This window comes from Oryx dammah, unplaced genomic scaffold (genome assembly GCF_014754425.2).
Source record: "Oryx dammah isolate SB20612 unplaced genomic scaffold, SCBI_Odam_1.1 HiC_scaffold_4, whole genome shotgun sequence".
In the NCBI taxonomy this organism is placed as follows: domain Eukaryota; kingdom Metazoa; phylum Chordata; class Mammalia; order Artiodactyla; family Bovidae; genus Oryx; species Oryx dammah.
Genome location: NW_024070188.1, coordinates 64,973,226 through 64,989,888, shown reverse-complemented (window position 1 = coordinate 64,989,888; position 16,663 = coordinate 64,973,226).

Sequence of the window (16,663 nt, the reverse complement as noted above, 5' to 3'; positions counted from 1 at the left end):
AATGGTTAGTTGTTTTTTCCTATTTTTTAATAGCAAGATTTGTAATGCACACCTCCTACACAGTACTTGAAAAATGTGCACTTTATTGATTTATTATGGGATATTTTGTGACTTCTTAGATACTCTTTTATGCAATTTTATTTTGAATTCTGACTTGAGGTTTAGCATCTTGGAAAGTGAAGCTCTGATTACTGACTTGGCTGCCATCTATGGTGTCGCACAGAGTCGGACACCACTGAAGCGACTTAGCAGCAGTAGCAGCAGCATGCATAATATAAGTAGGAGTAAATTAACACTTCCCTCAGCCCAGTCCAGCCACACAGTTCTAACCTCATCTGCTTTCTTTTGGGCTTTGCTTTGATACATGTATAGTCAGATCGGGTTTTAAATGTTTGAATATCGTCGTGTTAACACTGTGGTCTGTTTCCTATCTCACTTGGCACCACTTGTTGCATCTGAACCAGCTATGTGTTCTCCCTGAACGACTGTAAACATGACTCAGGTCCTCAGAATGCTTTGGAGATTTTCTAAGGCGCATTATTGATCTAGATGAATTGTAAGTGTCTCCCTTGTCTTTACTACATTTTGCTCTACATTCTCTCCTTTGACTTTTGCCTATCTTTCATTGGTAAGAACAATTTTAATAATAGCTCTAGCAGTTCATATATGTTACTTCCTCTGCTGGGACAGGAGAAAGTCTGCTATATTCCCAAGCCAAATAAGTTGAAATCTAAGAATCTAGACCACCATAGTTCCAGTCCTAACTTACTGATTTATTTTTTAAGAGCTTCTCTCTCTCTCTTTTCTCCCTTTTTCTCTTCACTTTTCTCTCTCCCTTCTCTATTGCATAATAAGGAATACAGTTGTACACTGATGGATCTTTCAGTGCAGAAAGGGAATGAGGGAAGAATCTATGAATTACTGAGTACTAAACACATCTTCCTTAATGATCAAAAGGCTGGAGTTGATAGCCAGAGATTCAGTGACTGTGAAACACAGACCAAGAACCTGAAACAGAATGAAACTGAGTTCAATCTGTCATGCTGCTTATCAACCAAATGAACTACGACAAATTTACAAATCTACAAGTGAGTCTTGGTTACCTTATTCATGAAATGGAAATACCAAACTCTGCCTTGAATAATTCTTTTCCTCTCACTCATCTTATTCTACACAGCTTTTCAATATAGATGTTCCTCAGATAAGACAGCTTTCTACTGTATGTTCCAATCTACTGAAAGATATTACCAACCCATGTGATTTCAACTCCACCTTTATGCCAATAGCTCCAATATGTGTATCGATAGCCCTGAACACTCTTCTGGACCCTGTATTTGAATCAACATACTCCACACTCCTGAAATTTTTAATCATACCTCAGATTTTAAATTCTAAAACCAAACAGTTGATCTCCTACCTGGCCCCAAAGGGATTTCCTTCCACTATTTTCCTCAGTGAATAGCCTGTTATACAGAGTGAAGTAAGTCAAAGAGATGAATATCATATACTAACACACACACATATATATATATGGAATCTAGAAAGACGGTACTGATGAATTTATCTGAAAGACAGCAGTGGAGAAACAGACATAGAGAATAGATTTAAGGACATGGGAAAAGGAGGACAGGGTTAGGTATATGGAGAGAGTAACATGTAATCTTACATTCAGGTCAGTTCAGTCGCTCAGTCATGTCCGACTCTTTGTGACCCCATGAATCGCAGCATGCCAGGCCTCCCTGTGCATCACCAACTCCTGGAGTTCACTCAGACTCACGTCCATCAAAACCATATGTAAAATAGATAGCTAATGGGAATTTGCTGTGTGTCTCAGGGAACTCAAACAGGGGCTCTGTACCAACCTAGTGGGGTTGGATGGGGAGAGAGACGGGAGGGAGGTTCAAGAGGGAGGAGACAAATGTATCTCTGAATCCCTACAGCAAAAAACTATGTCACTGAAGATGAACTCCCCAGGTCAGTAGGTGCCCAATATGCTACTGGAGATCAGCGGAGAAATAACTCCAGAAAGAATGAAGAGATGGAGCCAAAGCAAAAACAACACCCAGTAGTGGATGTGACTTGTGATGGAAGTAAAGTCCGCTGCTGTAAAGAAGATATTGCATAGGAACCTGAAATGTTAGGACCATGAATCAAGGTAAAATAGAAGTGGTCAAACAGGAGATGGCAAGAGTAAATATTGACATTTTTAGGAATCAGTCAACTAAAATGGACTGGAATGGGCAAATTTAGTTCAGATGACCATTATATCTACTACTGTGGGCAAGAATCCCATAAAATAAATGGAGTAGCCATTATAGTCAACAAAAAAATTCAAAATGCAGTACTTGGGTGCAATCTAAAAAATGACAGAATGATCTCTGTTCATTTCCAAGATGAGCCATTCAATTCAAAGTCACACAGGTCCATGCCCCAACCAGCAATGCTGAAAAAGTTGAAGCTGAATGGTTCTACGAAGACATACAAGACCTTCCAGTACTAACACCCAAAAATGATGTTCTTTTCATCATAGTAGACTGGAATGCAAGTGTAGAAAGTCAAGAGATACCTGGAGTAACAGACAAATTTGGCCTTGGAGTACAAAATGAATCAGGGCAAAGGCTAACATAATTTTGCTGAGAGAACACACTGGCCATAGCAAACACCCTCTTCCAACAACACAAGAGAAGACCCTACACATGGACATCACCAGATGCTCAATACCAAAATCAGATTGATTATATTCTTTGTAGCCAAAGATGGAAAAGCTCTATACAGTCAGCAAAAACAAAACCGAGAGCAGACTGCAGCTCAGATCATGAACTCCCTTATTGCCAAATTCAGACTTAAATGGAAGACAGTAGGGAAAAGCAATAGACTATTCAGGTACGACCCAAATCAAATCCCTTATGATTATACAGTGGAAGTGACAAATAGATTCAAGGGATTAGATCTGATAGACAGTGTGCCTGAAGAACCATGGATGAAGGTCCATGGCATTGTACAGGAGGCACTGATCAAGACAATCCCCAAGAAAAATAAATACAAAAAGGCACAATGTTTGTCTGAAGAGGCGTTACAAATATCTGTGAAAAGAAGAGAAGCAAAAGGCAAAGGAGAAATGGAAAGATACCCATTTGTTGCAGAGTTTCAAAAAAAAGCAAGGAGAGATAAGAAATCCTTCCTTAGTGATCAATGCAAAGAAATAGAGGAAAACAATAGAATGGGAAAGACTAGAGTTCTCTTCAAGAAAATTAGAGATACCAAGGGAATATTTCATGCAAAGATGGGCACAATAAAGGACAGAAATGGTATGGACCAAACAGAAGCAGAAGATATGAAGAAGAGGTGGCAAGAATACACAGAAGAACTATACAATAAAAGATCTTCATGACCCAGATAACCACGATGGTGTGATCACTCACCTAGAACCAGACATCCTGGAATGAGAAGTCAAATGGGCCTTAGGAAGCATCACTACAAACAAGCTAGTGGAGGGGATGAAATTCTTATTGAACTATTTCTAATCCTAAAAGATGATGCTGTGAAAGTGCTGCACTCAACATGCCAGCAAATTTGGAAAACTCATCAGTGGCCAATGGAATGGAAATTGTCAGTTTTCATTCCAATCCCAAAGAAAGGCAATGCCAAAGATTGCTCAAACTACCACACAATTGCACTCATCTCACATAATAAAGTAGTGCTCAAAATTCTCCAAGCCAGGCTTCAACAGTATGTGAACCACAAACTTCCAGACGTTCAAGCTGGATTTAGAAAAGGCAGAAGAACCAGAGATCAAATTGCCAATTGTTGGATCATTGAAAAAGCAAGAGTGTCCCAGAAAAACATCTATTTCTGCTTTATTGACTATGCCAAAGCCTTTGACTGTGTGGATCACCATAAACTGTGGAAAATTATGGAAAAGATAGGAATACCAGACCACCTGACTTGCCTATTGTGAAATCTGTATGCAGGTCAGTAAACAAGAATTATAACTGGACATGGAACAACAGAGTGATTCCAAATCAGGAAGGAGCACGTCAAGGCTGTATATTGTCACCCTGCTTATTTAACTTCTATGCAGAGTACATCATGAGAAACACTGGGCTAGAGGAAGCACAAGCTGGAAGCAAGATTGCCGGGAGAATATCAATCAAATCAGATATGCAGATGACACCACTCTTATGGTAGAAAGCTAAGAACAACTAAAGAGCCTCTTAATGAAAGTGAAAGAGAAGAGTGAAATAGCTGTCTCAAAATTCTACATTCAAAAAATGAAGATCATGGCATCCAGTCCTATGCAATAGATGGGAAACAATGGAAACAGTGATAGACTATTTTGGGGGGCTCCAAAATCGCTTAGATGGTAACTGCTGCCATGAAACTAAAAGATGCTTGCTCCTTGGTAGAAACACTATGCCAATCTAGACAGCATATTAAAAAGAAGAGACATTACTTTGCCAACAAAGGTCCATCTAGTCAAAGCTATGTTCTTCTCATAGTCATGTTTGTATATGAGAGTTGGACTATAAAGAAAGCTGAGCACCGAAGACTTGATGCTTTTGAACTGTGGTGTTGGAGAAGACTCTTGAGAGTCCCTTGGACTGTAAGGAGATCAAACCAGTCAATTCTAAAGCAAATCTGTCCTGAATATTCACTGAAAGAACTGATGCTGAAGCTGAAGCTGCAATAATTTGGCCAACTCATTGGCAAAGACCCTGATGCTGGGAAAGCTTGAAGGCAGGGGGAGAAGGTTACGACAGAGGATGAGATGATTGGATAGCATCACCGACCCAATGGATATGAGTTTGAGTAAGCTCTGGGAGTTGGTAATTGACAGGGAAGCCCGGTGTGCTGCAGTCAATGGGGTCGCAAAGAGTCAGACATGACTGAATGACTGAACTGAACTGATGGCTGTTTCACGTTGATGTTTAACTGAAAACAACAAAATTCTATAAGGCAATTATCCTTCAATTAAAAAGTAAATACACACACAAAAAAAGAATACTGGAGTGTGTTGCCATTCCCTTCTCAAGGGGATCTTACCAACTCAGGGATAGAACTTGGATCTTCTGCTTTGCAGGCAGATTCTTTACCATCTAAGCCACCAGAAGACACAATAGATACTTAACTGCCTTTTTCACACAGTGGAGTACTCCATGCTTAGAGCGATCATCTAAGTTGTAAATCTGATCACATTATATTCCATCTTAAATCCCAGTTGTAATACAGTTATTGTGTATTGAGTGTTTAAGACATTTTAGGACTTGCCCTTAGGAATTTACATATATCACCTCATCTTATACATGATGAGTAATACTGTTATAATCATTATCACTACTATTATACTCATTTTACAGAAGTGAAAAAGAAACTTACACGTGGACACACATGATTGAAAGAGGCAAGCAATTTACCTCTGGAGTTTATGTTCACAACAGGACACCATACTGCTTACCAATAACATCTCTTCATTCTCGAGATAAGACAAACCTTTTAGCAACAACTGTACGTCTTGAATGTTATTATTATGCCTTGCCTCATGTGTTGGGTGAGCTAGTTTCTACTAAATTGCAAGAATTCATTGTTTTCAGGAATATTGCAAGTCTATGGCTAAAAGTGGCTATCATTCAAAATTAAATTTTATGAACTTAAAATTAAGTAAATTTTATTTAAAACAAATGTATTAACTGCTCAAAATGCATTGTCTTCTAATTATTTTATAATATTGGAAGTTGCTTGTGTCTATTTTATCAATATAATTGAAATATAACATAATGATAAACTACTACACATCACTTCCCAATACTATGTTCAGTAATGTTATATTTGTAGTATGAAATTACCCATGGGTAAGGTATTATGTGCATGAAAATCTGCAACTATTAAAAATCAGGGCTTGACATAATTTTTGTGCTCTAGTTTTAAGGAAATGATGGAGAAAATATGAATAATAACAATAAATGTAAAAGTGTTTGGTCACTGTTGACATCATATTGTGACTATCACAATGATTTTGAGGAAATATACTTCCAGTGTTCAAAAGCTATTATGCAAATCAGTAAAGAAGTCTTTCATAACACTGACAAATCGGTGATATTCTGACAGCATATTTGTTTCACTTTCATGTAAATGAAAGTATCAATCAACATCACGTTGGAATTATACTGTTATCATTTGTAATCCCTGCTTTTGGATATACTAGATGGGCAAAAATCAAAAAATATTCTGAGAATCAATTATATGGGTTTGATTTTAATATCATCTATAGATTATTTGCTGCACTATGATGATACATAGTTGAATGCTCACACTCGCTCAGTAATGTCCAATACCGACCCCATGGACTGTAGCACGCCAGGCTCCTCTGTTAATGTAATTTTCCAGGCAAGAACACTGGAATAGTTTGTCATTTCCTCCTCCAGGGAATCTTCCTGGCCCAGGGACTGAACTCATGTCTCTTGTACCTCCTGCATTGCAGAAGGATTCTTTACCACTGCACCACCTGAGTCTACTATATACAAATTTAAATGTTAAGTATATTTTATTTTTACTAATTCTTAAATATTGTTCAACTAACTAAAGAAATAGCCTTCCTTTTATATTTGACAAAATTGATAAATCCTTATTCTAAGCTATTCATGAAGCCATGGAAAATCTCATCTTGCCATTTTTTATAGCCCACCAGTTTTTTATGGATCTTATGAACTTGATAAGTATTTTATATGTTCCAACATGTTCTGTAACTTGACATGTACTTGTTTGACATTGATCTCAAGCAAGACTTGATTTTTGAAAAAGGTAAAAAGATGACTTATAAGTACAGAAGAAATGAATGACAATTATTAGAAGACAGCATGTGTTCTTTCAACTCAAGTAATGGCAGAGTAACCATATTTACAGTTTCTGAAAAAGTGATTAGACTCTTATATTGTTGAAATACAATATTTGTACAACAAATTTTGTTTCAGTAAAACATTTGACACACTCAAAACATTTTTTTAAATATTGAAACATGGTTTGTACTGAATGGCAGTACCAACAGGTATAATTACATGAGACAGATATCAGCTCAACTGTGAGAACTTTTCATCAGTTCAACTTGTGCAAGAAAACAGTTAATTGACCTGATCAATAGGGAGTTTCTTAACACCAGATCTATAGTCAACCAACTAATGGTATACATTGGACAAAGTTGTGTAATAAAAGTGTTCAAAAGATTGGAGAAGGTTAGACTAGAAACTGTCTCCAAGGGCCCCTTATAGTCTTGAGTTGGTTTTAAAAGTCTGTGTAAACTTTACGATATTTATTTCTAAAGGTATTATAAATCCACCTGTGAAAACTTGATGATAACTGAAGTGTGTGTAAGCCTTTCTAACATTTTGACAAAGTTACTCAGTCATTAGTTTTGTTTTGTATTTATGCCAAGCAATGCACCTGGCTTCTCAAAAATATCCCAGATGACTAATATAGTATTCTCAAAAGACTAGATGGGAATCAGATCAAATATTATTATCCTGATAAATATAGACTTATTGTTATCCTCTAGGACTCAACAAGGGACTTGGAAGTTGTCAGTAAATGATGCTTGTGTTTTGTTTGAAGTACTTTTCACACTTTTGATTTGATAATCAAGGAGCACGGTATTCTTGAAATGTTTCACTCTTGGAAATATGCACATCAAATTTTAACTTGAAATTACTGACCACTTGTCTTATTTAGAGCACAGTGAAAGAAAGACCCAGAGGGAATTGGAAATAAATATGACACATGCTGAAATATTTAAAATGGATAGCCTACTGTAAAGCACAGGGAACTCTGCTCAATGTTAATGTGGCATCCTGATTGGGAGGAGAGTTTGGGGGAGAATGGATACATGTATATGTGTGGCTGGGTCCATTTGCTGTCCACTTGAAATTATCACAACATTGTTAATAGGCTATACTCCAATAAAAATAAAAAGTTTAATAATAATTTAAAAATACCAAATGGCATCAAGGAAGGCCTCCCAACAAAAAATAATGGATTGACACCCCTACCACTCAGGAAAGGTGATACAAAGAGCCAACTCATTGGAAAACAGCCTGATGCTGGGAAAGATTAAAGGCAGGAGGAGAAGGGGACAACAGAGGACAAGATGGTTGGATGGCATCATTGACTCAATAGATGTGAGTCTGAGCAAGCTCTGGGAGATAGTGAAGGACAGGGAAGTCTGGCATGCTGAAGTCCATGGGATCACACAGAGTTGGATACAACTGAGCAACTGAACAACAGCAAACCATTAAGTTCTAAATGCAGAATTTTATCCATTATAGTTACTAGCACTAAGTGAAAAAGAAAAATAATAAAAACAAGTACATGAAACTCAAGCATATAGTACAAACATCTCATTGATCACAAGAAAATATTAAAAGGTTGAAATAACATATAAGCTCAGTGTTGGTTAGCAATTAGATTTCATAGTTCTTAACATCGTCTGATCCTAAAGTGGAGGTAATTCTAAACTTTGATTACTTAGAAATGGATTCAGTTTCAAGTAATGGAAAATGAAAGCAACTGTGAGTACACAAATAGAGATGTATTTTCCTGATATGACAGAATGTCCAGTTGCTTGTCTTGTTTACCATTAACATCCAAAGCTCTTTCTGCTTCTCCTTTCTGCATCTTCAATATATTGGCCTCTCATTTTCATGAGTCATATCTCATGAACCCAACCAGTCAACCACAAACCTGTTCTCTCACTAAAAACTTTGCTAAAAATTACAAAGTATAAAGAAAATATACAAGAATTCCAGGGCAAGCATGATTTTAGTATTTCCTATCAGTAGTGGTTGCAATAATTTTTCTAGTATCTATGAAAGCATTTTTATAGAAAATATAGAAAGAATAAATGAGTATTTTCTATTTAATAGCAGTCGGTTTACACTGCACAGTAGTTCCAGTAAATCATCATTCTTGGGTACAGAATCAATATGCTTTAGTTCTGGCATGGATCTCACGGGTCATCTGACCCAGCCTCTTACTTCATAGATAAAGAAACAGGGTTACAGACATCTTAACTGATTTGTTCAAGATCATGCATGCTAAAAGTTGTGGGAAAACAGCAGGCAAGGATTTCTAGCAAGAACATTGTTTTTAGGTACCCATAGAGATCTGTACATAGACATATAAAAAGACTCACAGTCTAATGGCCAGATTGGAAAGCATCCAGCATATTGTAATGGTACTAATCAGATCTATGTGGAAACATATTCAGAATTTCTTTTTATCTTCATCCATATTCTAACATAGACTGAGATGTTCTGCGTTGAGTAATTGGTTTCCAGTCTTCACAGGTGGAATTAAGTACTGAAACACAAAATATTTTGGAGACATTTAGCATTTAACATGGATAAGGAAATGGCAACCCACTCCAGTATTCTTGCCTGGGGAATCCTGTGGACAGAGGAGCCTGGTGGGTTGTCATCTGTAATGTCGCACAGAGTGGGACGTGACTGAAGCAACTTAGCAGCAGCAGCAGCATTTAGCAGCGTCATTATCATTTGCCTTTCAAATAACTTTATTTGGGGTTGATCTGTCCTTATAAACTTTACCTTTGGAAAGGCTGTCTACAAAGGACTAGAGAAACAAGAAACTATATTTAAATGGTGTTTTTGTCAAGAAACCCATGCGTAATTGTGCTACATCTAAAGCAGGGAGTATTTAGAGTAACATCAACAGATGATATTTTAAAATAGACATTAAGAAATGTGAAAGCACATAGACTTACTGGCTTAGGTTGCAGGGGATGATTGGTATAGAACAGAGGTCAGTTCTACTTAAAAAACACATTCACCCCATAACATAGTCCCAGAGTAAAGCAATAGAACAGATATGTGTGTGAACCCTAGAGTAATAAGTAGTATTTTCAAATAGATAAAATAATTTTGTGGAAATTTATTGTATACATGACTTTATCACCTAACTTTGCTACAATTGAAAATTATAAACTAGAAAAGGGACTTCCCTAGCAGTCCAGTGGTTAAGACTGTGTAGGGGTGCAGGTTTGATCCCTGGTCAGGGAACTAAGATCCCATAGGCTGTGCAGGGCCCACATGCCACGTGGCAGGACCAAGAAAATTTTAAAGAGAGAGAGACCGAATTATAAAACCAGTGATACATGCTACAAAATTAGAAAGACCTATTCATTGCAGATGGTGATTACAGCCATGAAATTAAAAGATGCTTACTCCTTGGAAGGAAAGTTATGACCAACCTAGATAGTATATTCAAAAGCAGAGACATTACTTTGCCAACAAAGGTCCGTCTAGTCAAGGCTATGGTTTTTCCAGTGGTCATGTATGGATGTGAGAGTTGGACTGTGAAGAAAGCTGAGCACAGAAGAATCAATGCTTTTGAACTATGGTGTTGGAGAAGACTCCTGAGAGTCCCTTGGACTGCAAGGAGATCCAACCAGTCCATTCTAAAGGAGATCAGTCCTGTGTGTTCATTGGAAGGACTGATGCTAAAGCTGAAACTCCAATACTTTGGCCACCTCATATGAAGAGTTAACTCATTGGAAAAGACCCTGATACTGGGAGGGATTGGGGGCAGGAGGAGAAGGGGACGACAGAGGATGAGATGGCTGAATGGCATCACCAACTCGATGGACATGATTTTGAGTGAACTCCGGGAGTTGGTGATGGACAGGGAGGCCTGGCTTGCTGTGATTCATGGGGTCGCAAAGAGTCGGACACAACTGAGCGACTGAACTGAACTGAAGAATTGTTTGACAGTATTAATAAAATGGTAATAACAACAGTACCAACTTCATTGTGTTACTGTAAGAATGAAATGCGGTAAAGCAAAGTATTATATCTAAGCCAGAGCTTGGCATATAGAAAGCATTCCATGACTCTTTGTGACTCCTAATACTACGAAGTCACATTGTCCCATTCCCAATAATCAAAAGCAAGCCTTGGAAGGGCCAGGGGCTTTAATTCACAGGCCTGAGAACATGGTGCATTGAATCTTGGCACCTTTAGCATACATGAAGACTTTTTATACTTGAACAATACTTCCTTGTTTCTAAAGCACGGTTAAGGAGAGTTATATTTAAATGGCATTTAACAGAATCATATTTCTGTCATTCTATTAATAGCCTTTAAAACTATAAGATTTATAAAGGATGATGGAGAGGTTTATTACCTTATTATTCAAAATATCCCATGATATGTAAGTCAAATTTACAATTTGAACATCAAATATTGCTGGCTATACTCTACTCTCATTTTATGCCAGAGCAGAGGCTTCCCTGTTACCCTCAGTTTAGTTCAGTTCAGTTCAGTTCAGTCACTCAGTCATGTTCTACTCTTTGTGACCCCATGGACTGCACCACCCCAGACTTCCCTGTCCATCACTAACTCCCAGAGCTTACTCAAACTCATGTCTATCAAGTTGGTGATACCATCCAGCCATCTTACCCTTTGTCATCCCTTTCTCCTCCTGCTTTCAGTCTTTCCCGGTATCAGGGCTTTTGCCAATGAGTTAGATCTTTGCATCAGGTGGCCAAAGTAGTGGAGTTTCTGCTTCAGCATCAGTCCTTCCAATGAGTATTCAGAACTGATTTCCTTTAGGATTGACTAGTTTGATTTCCTTGCTGTCTAAGAGATTCTCAAGAGTCTTCGCTAATACCACAGTTCAAAAGCATCAATTCTTTGGCGTTCAGCTTTCTTTATAGTCCAACTCTCATACATCTGTACATGACTACGGGGAAAAACCATGGCTTTGACTAGACAGAGCTTTGTTGCCAAAGTAATGTCTCTTCTTTTTAGTATGCTGTCTAGCTTGGTCATAGCTTTTCTACCAAGGAGTCTTTTAATTTCATGGCTGGAGTCACAATCTGCAGTGATTTTGGGGCCCAAGAAAATAAAGTCTGTCATTGTTTCCATTGTTTCCCCATCTATTTGCCACGAAGTGACAGGACTGGATGCCATGATCTTAGTTTTTTGAATGTTGAGCTTTAAGCCAGCTTTTTCACTCCCCTCTTTCACTTTCATCAAGAGGCTCTTTAGCTGCTCTTCACTTTCTGCCATAAGGGTAATGTCACCCATGCTTAAAGCATTGGCAATTATAGCATTTTCTTTAAGCTGCATTGTCATTCTCCAAATATCTCTGCATTGATTTTTACCACCACAATAAGTCATCAAGCATCAAATGACACTTAGGAATTGTGTGTGTGTGTGTGTGTGTGTGTGTGAAAAAGAGAGGGAAATCAAAGAGGAGACATCATGTTGTATATTATTGCTCCTTTTGTCCTAAGATAGTTCAGCTTTTAGTGTTGTGAAATATTTACATACCAAACAAGATGCAAAACCATCATTGCCACACAGAACAAACACTTAGATGAGCAGGTATCGTTGCCTTTGTTTGACATGTTGTTATTGATACTTTTTTATGCCTGTCTTCTTACCATTTCCCAAGTGACACAAAAGTAAAGAATCTGCCTGCCAATGTAAGAGACACAGGAGATGCAGGTTCGATCCTTGGGTCAGGTAGTTTCTTTGGAAAAGAAAATGGCAACCCACTCCCATATTCTTGCCTATAAAATTCCATGGACAGAGGACCCTGTTCCTAGGTTGCAAAGCCTTGAATATGATGTAGTGACTAAACAACAACAACTGTCTTCCTACCTTTCTCTTGGGACATTTGCATTTTGGCTCAAATAGAACAGCTTCATTTGTCCCATTTATGCAGTAAGAAGTGGTGGTGGTGTAGTTGCTAAACTGTTTTCAACTCTTGCAACTCCATGGACTCTAGCACAACAGGCTCCTCAGTCTGTGGGATTTCCAAGGCAAGAATTCTGGAGTGAGTTGCCATTTCCTTCTTCAGCAGTATGAAATCGCTACTTATATTAATCACCATCTAGTATTCCTGTACTAGACCTCATATTCTCTAATAAATCACTTTACTTTGATGAGAGGGCCATGTCTTATTCATCTTTGGACCTGCATATACCTCACATGTGGCTTTTGATCAATGTCATGCTTTAGAAAAACCAGAGGGAGGTACATATAAAAACAGTCTCCTAAAGATGATTTTAAATGGTGTGATTCAATTCAGTTCAATACAATGGTTAGTCATTTAGTGTCTACCATGAATCAGTGCCACTGTACATGGACTGTTTTTATATGTCCCCCTCTGGCTTTTTCTATTGAGTTCAGGTCATTTGAAGTGAGAATTCAATTGTGGATGGGTGATATTTCCAGCCTTAATTACCAACAATCTACTCTTATCTATTCATGGTAACTCTGGGCTTTTAATGTTAAGCATGACATTGATCCAGAAGTCATATGTGATCTCTTCTGTTTGGATAAGAGCTTGAACCTATATTGCTTCAGATGACATTGTCATGAAGCATAAACACATTTTTAGAATGATGTGACTTCATAATCTAGAAATTCTAGCATAGCTTCTGTCTGAGGGACAAGACAGGAAACACCATCCTGAGTATAATATCTCTAATTGTTCCAACATTTTTAGCAGGGTAAATTTATGCATGTTTTCCCTAATTATTATTTTTTTTAGGAAAGATGATGTGGAAAAGTTTTATTTGCATTCTTTAAAACAGCAATATTTTTGGTGAAATTTATAAAACTTCTATTAATTCAAATATTTAATCACTGTTGTAGTAATCTTTTATGAATATATGAGATCAGAAGAAAAAACTGATTATGAATTATCACAGTTAATTTATTAACCATTAAAAATTTCCATTCATTTGACTGTTTCTTTTTTTAATTATCCTTATTACATTTCATAAAATCAATGATATAATGAAAATCTAGGATTATTATGGTATTGCTTATAGACTTAAAGTGCAAATTCTAAAGAGCCGATCATTATCAGTTTTTAGATTATATATCCTAATGGGACTTTAGAAATAAGTTGTCCTAATAGTTTCATTTTATTAATAAAGAAACTAAAGTTATGGATGACTAAACAATTGTTCCAAATAAAAGTTAGTTGGTGAGATAACTCAAACTCAAAAACAGTTTGGGTATTTGAATCTTAAGTCATGTGGCCTCTTTGACTAATCTTTCTGGGAAATAACTGAGTAGAGTATGAGTATGGGTGCCATTTACAAATATTTAGAGCTACATTACTGATTGTTGGCAGGTACAATAAATTACTGTGAATGTAAGCCATATAATTATATGCATAGCATAATCCAAACATTTAGTGACAATATAAATACAATATACTATTTTCAAAATAGCTGGAAGTTAAGAAATAAAAAGCCTCTATCATGTATGGATGTGAGACTTGGACTGTGAAGAAGGCTGAGTTCCAAAGAATTGATGCTTTTGAACTGTGGTGTTGGAGAAGACTCTTGAGAGTGCCTTGGACTGCAAGGAGATTCAACCAGTCCATTCTGAAGGAGATCAGCCCTGGGATTTCTTTGGAAGGAATGATGCTAAAGCTGAAACTCCAGTACTTTGGCCACCTCATGCAAAGAGTTGACTCATTGGAAAAGACTTTGATGCTGGGAGGGATTGGGGGAAGGAGGAGAAAGGGATGACAGAGCATGAGATAGCAGGATGGCATCACTGACTCGATGGACGTGAGTCTGAGTGAACTCCAGGAGTTGATGATGAACAGGGAGGCCTGGCGTGCTGTGATTCATGGGGTCACAAAGAGTCAGACATGACTGAGCGACTGAACTGAACTGAACTGATCATCAGTTAGAATGATGCTAGAAAAGAGCCATGGAAAGGAAACTATTTTGGGGTGACATGTTTAATTTTCAAAATCAGAACCAATGCTTAATATGTAATATATTATTATTATTATACTTAGTAATTTTACTTCATATGTAATTTACTTCATGTGTAATTTCTTAATATTAATGTTGTTTACTAGAAACATTAAGAGTAAAATAGCTATCATTATTGAGACCTTACTAACAGCCAACATCCGCTGGATCATCAAAAAAGCAAGGGAGTTCCAGAAAAACATCTATTTCTGCTTTATTGACTATGCCAAAGCCTTTGACTGTGTGGATCACAATAAACTGTGGAAAATTCTGAAAGAGATGGGAATACCAGGCCACCTGACTTATCTCTTGAGAAACCTATATGCAGGTCGGGAAGCAACAGTTAGAACTGGACATGGAAAGGGTGGTTCCAAATAGGAAAAGGAGTATGTCAAGGCTGTATATTGTCACCCTGCTTATTTAACTTATATGCAGAGTATATCATGAGAAACGCTGGGATGGAAGAAGCACAAGCTGGAATCAAGATTGCTGGGAGAAATATCAATAACCTCAGACATGCAGATGACACCACCCTTATGGCAGAAAGTGAAGAGGAACTAAAAAGCCTCTTGATGAAAGTGAATGAGGAGAGTGAAAAAGTTGGCTTAAAGCTCAACATTCAGAAAAGGAAGATCATGGCACCTGGTCCCATCACTTCATGGGAAATATATGGGGAAACAGTGTTAAACAGTGTCAGACTTTATTTTTTGAGGGGCTCCAAAATCACTGCAGATGGTGACTGCAGCCATGAAATTAAAAGATACTTACTCCTTGGAAGGAAAGTTATGACTAACCTAGATAGCATATTGAAAAGCAGAGACATTACTTTGCCAACAAAGGTCCGTCTAGTCAAGGCTATGGTTTTTCCAGTGGTCATGTATGGATGTGAGGAGAAAGCTGAGTGCTGAAGAATTGATGCTTTTGAATTGTAGTGCTGGAGAAGACTCTTGAGCGTCCCTTGGACTGCAAGGAAATCCAACCAGCTCATCCTAAAGGAGATCAGTCTTGGGTGTTCACTGGAAGGACTGATGCTAAAGCTGAAATTCCAGTACTTTGGCCACCACATGCGAAGAGTTGACTCATTGGAAAAGACCCTGTTGCTGGGATGGATTTGGGGCAGGAGGAGAAGGAGACGACAGAAGATGAGCTGGCTGGATGGCATCACCAATTCGATGGACATGAGCTTGAGTGAACTCCGGGACTTGATGATGGACAGGGTGGCCTAGTGTGCTGCGTTTCACGGGGTCACAAAGAGTCGGACATGGATGAGCTACTGAACTGAACTGAACTGAACAGCCAAGGATTACTACATCATTCAAGAAATTTATAACAACTCTGCAAAACAATATTGTTGGGCAAATGACTGAATTTTTATGAGGGAGAAATAGAATGAAAATGTAGGTATATGTAACAACTTTTATGAATGCAACCACCCTGAATAAATAACTTTGTCTTTCTTCCAATACATCTTTCTTCCTCCATGGTCAGTTTAGATCTTCAGAAAGAAAATGCAAGAGCAGAATTTGCAGTACAAAAGATTTATTTTACATAATGTGTATGAAAGATAATCACTGGAGCAGGGAATGGCAAACCACTTCAGTATTCTTGCCTTGAGAATCCCATGAACAGTATGAAAAGGCAAAAAGAAAGGACACTGAAAGATGAACTCCACAGGTCGGCAGGTGCCCAATATGCTACTGGAGATCAGTGGAAAAATAACTCCAGAAAGAATGAAAAGATGGAGCGAAAGCAAAAACAACACCCAGTTGTGGATGTGACTGGTGATAAAGGCAAAGTCTGATGCTGTAAAGAGCAGTATCGTATAGGTACCTGGAATGTTAGGTTCATGAATCAAGGTAAAATAGAAGTGGT